Consider the following 6000-nt stretch of genomic DNA (forward strand, 5'->3'; position numbering starts at 1 on the left):
AAACGTTCGCTCATCACAAGGACCCAAAACAAAGATCCCCTTGTTTTGCCACATCTATTTCCCTCCCACCTCCACCCCATCCTTAATCCTGAGAAACCGTTAATGTAGCTCCACTTTTATAATCTGAGCATTTCAAGAGCATTGTATTAATGGAATCATACAGTATGTGACTTCCTTTTTTAACTCCGTCTGGTTTTCTGAGATTCATCCAGTTGTTGCATATATCAATAGTCATCAATAGTTTGTTTCTTTTTATTGCTGAGTAATACTCCACTCAGTGGGGGAATTCATGGTAAAAGTTTATTTGGTTTCTCCTTACAGTAATCAGTCATTGAAGTTTACTGATAAACACTTGTTAAGAACCAAGTAGCTGTTTCCAGTGGGAACAATCTATGAATAGTCCTGTCTAGTGAGAAAGAAAGGCTATTGTAACACAGACCATTATGTGCAGTAATAAAAGTCTGCAACCATGTACAACAAGTCCCCCACATAGGAATGAGTTCCAGTCCAAGAACACCATTCATAAGTTAGCCTAGGTACCTAATGAACACAATTGGCTGTCTAGAACTGTACTATAATAGCTTTATAATACTTTTCACCCAAATAATACATGAAAGCAAACAAAACATTTTATATTTTATGGTACCATACATTGAAAAATACAGTGCAGTACCAGCTACATCACTGCTGCTTTTATGCTTACTTCCGGACCTCTTGGGTTTGAGATAAAGATACTGTACTCTCTACAATACTGTACAGTGAGGTACACAAAAGCACAGCCACGTGTAGGGGATCACCCACATGACAATGTAGGTTAGACATGACCTAACTTACGTGACCGGACATGTGAACATGTGTTCTCATCTTTGAAATTTGCATCTTGAAGGTCCGTAGGTAGGGGACTCACTGTATGTGGGGAGCACAGAGGAAGGATGTAGAGGAGGTTTAGGGGTGCCTTCCTGGATCGGTCACCTTGCGTCTTCAAGCAATTAGCCAGGCGAAGTTCGGGTGTGTGATATAGGGCTGACAGTGCAGGAGAAGACAGCAAAACATCATGGTGGGTGCAGCCTGGTGCAGAAGCATAAAGGGAACACAGCGGAGATGGAAACTGAGCTGGTGACGGCCGGACAGCGTGATCAGATCTGACCTCCGTGGGTGGAGTAGACCTGCAGAGGACTAAAGACAGGAAGATTAGAGGTCGAACCAACAGATGATGAGGGACTTCTTTAGGGCAGTTTTAGTGGAAATGGGAAGGAGGGAACAGATCTGAGAAATATTGAGATGAAAACGGCTTGCGCTTGGAGACTGGCAGTGCATAAGCAAGAAGAAGAGAAGACTCTGGTTTCTGCCAACTGAAAAGGAAAGTACCTTGGTCAACTTCATATTCAGGCATCACAGTGTAAGACGACCATAGGATTTCCATGAGGTGCATGACAATGTCAGGGAGAGAGATGGGAAGGAAATACAGATCTGGTAGCCTCATTAGGTGGGTTGAAGCTGTTAGAAAGATGAAGTCCTGAAAGATTCCCCAAGGACTCAGAAGAGGGGCCCACAGAGCTAGGACTCAGACCTCAGAGGAAGGGGTGCTGTCCAGATGGTGCCTCTGGGAGATGAGGATGATGAAGCTGGTTCTGGGCTGGAGAACAGGACCAACTACACTTCGGAGGTGAGAACTGGTCCCAGGCCATGCTGGCAACAAGGGTGAACAGAGCAGAAGAGTAAACCTCCTTGCCTTCCCTTGCCCTCCTGTGCCCACTTTGGCAGAGCGGGCAGGAAGCCAGCTGGCAAGGGAACCGAGCATTCGTGTTGCGAGAGCCTCAACCCCAGCATCACAGTAGACAGTGTGTGTCCTGGGAGCTGAGAGGCCAGTGGCCTCTTAGTCTCACAAGGCGCTTTTCTTCGAGCACAGTGGAAAGTGGGGCGAGATGTTGCCCCCAGAGGAACAGCTGAGGGACTAGAAGAAAGATTCTTAGTTTGAAAAAGAGAAAATTTCGGGTTGAGGAAATGGGGTAGAGGTGGGAGGAGATGAGGTTGGACCAAAAGTTGATTAAGATACTTGAGAGACAATCACAGGGAGTTGGGCTTGCATTAATTTTAATTTTTTATTAAATTAGTTATCTTTTATTTATCCATCTTTAATAAATTATTAAATCATTAATACTTTACAATTTTAATATTTTATACAATATTAAAGTTTATGTTCCATTTACAGTTATTTCAAAATATTGTCTATATATGTATTGTACAATGCATCCCTCTAGCCTGTCTTCTAACCAATAATTTGTTCCTCCTGCTCCCCTCTATATTGCCTCCTCTCTCTCCATTGGTAACCACTAGGTCACTCTCTGTATCTGTGAGTCTTCTTTCTCATTATATTCACTAGTTTGTTGTATTTTTTAAGATTCCACATGTAAGTGATGTTAAACAGTATTGTCTTTCTCTGTGTGGCTTAGCATAATACCCTTAAGTCCCATCCATGTTGCTACAAATGGCAAAATTTTCATTCTTTTTTATGGCTGAATAGTATTTCATTATATATTTTATATATATATATATATACACACACACACACACACACACACACACACACACACATATATATAAAACATCTCCTCTATCCATTCATCTATTGATGGACACTTCTAAATGAGATAAACAAGTGAAATTGACAGGAAAAACTGTGATGTCCAAAGATGCACTGGACTGTCTCATTGAATGAGTTCCCCTTTAAGAGAAGAGTTTAGAGACTGAGAGGATGTGAACCCATGGGGAAGAAATTTTTTAACCACTGTATCTCAGTGTATGGACCAGTGCTTGGCACATGGTATATGCACATTATCTGTTTGATGACTAGAGAAGAATTAATTCAAGCATCAGATCACAGGATCAGAATATCTTGGGGGGCCCTTTAATCTTGCATTTGCCTATATATAAAAGGAAAATATGCAGAATCTTAACCAAGTTAGAAAAAAAAGAACCAGAGTTTAAACTCCAAAAAAAACCCCTTGTCATCCAGCATCCTTTTAAAAACAAGTCACTAGTGACTGAAACATTTATTCATTTCCATGGTGACCCTGAGATACTGTCTGAAGGACTTTCTGAATCATCATATTAAATTATTTTTACTTTAAAATGCAAATTATGTTGTATAAAAATTCTTTAAAGCAGTAACTTGTTTATATAATCATAATTCTTCCTTAATCAGAAGGTCAGTTTCCTAATCTTGGCAGCTAACGGTGTATAGTCTGTCTTTGTCCATTCAGGCTACTATAACAAAATACCATAAACTGGATAGATTTTAACAACAGAAATTTATGGACTACAGTTCTGGAGGCTGTGAAATCCAAGATCAAGGTCCTAGGAAATTCTGTGTCTGAGGAGAGCCCATTTTCTGGTTCATAGAGGACCACCTTCTTCCTCTGTCCTCATATGTTGGAAGAAGCCAGGAAGCTCTCTGGAGTCTCTTTTTGTTGTGTGTGCTCAGTCACTCAATCGTGTCTGAGTCTTTGTGACCCCATGGATTGTAGGCCACCAGGCTCCTCTGTCCATGGGATTTTCCAGGCAAGAATACTGGACTGGTTGCATTTCCTTCTCCAGGAGTTTCTTTTATAAGGGCACTAATCCCACTCATGAGGGCACAGTCCTTGTGACCTACTCACCTCCAAGAGCCCCGGCCTCCTAATATCATCTTGAGGGTTAGGATTTCAACAAACATTCAGATCGTGGTGTAGTGCTAGCAAAATAATTTTTTACCAGGAAGTCTAAATACAGTAAATTTCCCTGCATTATTGTTACTATTTTAGAAACAAGAATTTTCCCAATAGTCCAAGGATCTGAACCTTATCTTTCCTTCCCTATCTCTAGCCTTGGTGTTAGTCTTCCCCAGTCCTTGTGCCATCACTGGTGCCTTCACAAAATGCGACAATGAGTGCATATCGTTGGTAACATCCTAGAACTTGCCTCTGACTGGGGTAAAGATTCCAGCCACAAGAATGAGAGGCTACAGATGAGAAATTGTAGAGTCCTAGAATTGTATAGCACTTCTTAGTTTGAGGCACTATATGTACATTTAATGGAATAGGAAATGTCAACCCACTCCAGTATCCATGCCTGGAGAATTCCATGGACAGAGGATCCTAGCACACTACAGTCCATGGGGTCACAAAGAGTCGGACACGACTGGAGAGACTTAGCATACATGCACACATGTACACTTAATCTTCATCATAACCCTATTTTAGCATTAGTCCCATGGGAAATGTTCTCACACCCTCCACACAACTCTGGTTGGTTCTACTTTTGGCCATGATATTTTGGATCAATATGGGCTTTGCGCATTACCCTTCCTTAAAGGACAGACACTGACTTACCAAGTAGGAAGCAGCCCCAGAAGCATGGTATCAGTAAAGCACATTCTCTGAATACCTCCATTCCCACACACACCTCCTTCCCACCCCAATCCACCCTGCCATAGCACCCTACCAACTGGGAGAAAGTCCACGAAGAGAAGGGACCAAAGATTATCCTGTGGTTTTTTTAAAGCATTCTACTCATTTTTTCCAAAAAATACATTTTTTCCAGTATACACAAATACTGCAAGGAGCTCAAACCAGTCAATCCTAAAGGAAATCAATCCTGAATATTCACTGGGAGGACTGATGCAGAGGCTGAAGCTCCAATACTTTGGCCACCTGATGTGAAGAGCCAACTCATTGGAAAAGACCCTGATGCTGGGAAAGATTGAGGGTAGGAGGAGAAGGAGATGACAGAGGATGAGATGGTTGGATGGCATCACCAACTCGATGGATATGAGTGTGAGCAAGCTCCGGGAGATGGTGAAGGACAGGGAACCCTAGTGTGCTGCAGTCGCAGAGTCAGACATGACTGAGCGACTGAGCAATTGAACAACACAAATATATACATATGTGTGTATGCATACATATGTATACATATGTTTATATTTTAACAAGTTTAACTAAAAGCACTTATGCACATGCAATGTGCTTTAATATTCTCTATTTTTTTGTAGACCATTTTTTAAAAAGTCTTTTACTGAATTTGGTACAATATTGCTTTCTGTTTTTAAGTTTTGGATTTTTGGCAGTGAGGTAAGTGGGATCTTAGCTCCCCAACCAGGGAACGAACCTGCACCCCTTGCACTGGAAGGCAAAGTCTTAACCACTGGACTGCCAGCGAAGTACCTCTATTTTCGCTTTTAAAATACTGATTGCAACCTATTGAAATGATTTTATAACTCACTAGTGAAAGGATCAGCAAACTTTTTCTGTAAAGGGTTAATAGTGAATATTTTGGACTTTGTGGGCCATGTGGAACTCTTAAGTCTACTCAACACTGCCGTGTCAGCAGAAAAGCAGTCACAGACAACATGTGAATAATGGGCATCACTGTGTTCCAACAGAACGCTATTTACAAAAACAGATGACAAGGGGACTTCCCTGGTGGTCTGGTGGTTAAGAATCACCTTGCAATGCAAGGGACATGGGTTTGATCCCTTGTCGGGGAACTAAGATTCCTCATGCCTCTGGGCAACTAAGCCCATGCACGGTAACTAGTGAACCTGGGAGCTGCAACTACTGAGCCTGCGCCCCACAACTAGAGAATCCACGCACTGCAATAAAGGATCACGCATGACACAGCAAAGATCCTGCATGCTGCAAGGAAGACTCAATGCAGCCAAATGAATAAATAAATAATAAAACAGAAGGCAGCCTGACCCCTGCACTAATGGGTCATTGTCCATAGTTCTACAGTTTTAAAAATGCAGCCCTAGTTCAACAGTTTCCAATGCTCTGCTGACTTCCCAAGAATCATCTGGAAAGCAGGAAGTGTCCAGGACCTATGGAACTAGAATCTTTGGGGAAGGGATCAGTGTGCCATTCTGATCACCCTCCCTGCATAATTCTTACCTCTGACCAGGCTTCGGAATCACTGATCTGATCCAATGTCTCTACTCGCCTTAGCCCCTAGTTTACAGAAAAT

This window comes from Dama dama, chromosome 30, assembly GCF_033118175.1.
Source record: "Dama dama isolate Ldn47 chromosome 30, ASM3311817v1, whole genome shotgun sequence".
NCBI classification, from domain to species: domain Eukaryota; kingdom Metazoa; phylum Chordata; class Mammalia; order Artiodactyla; family Cervidae; genus Dama; species Dama dama.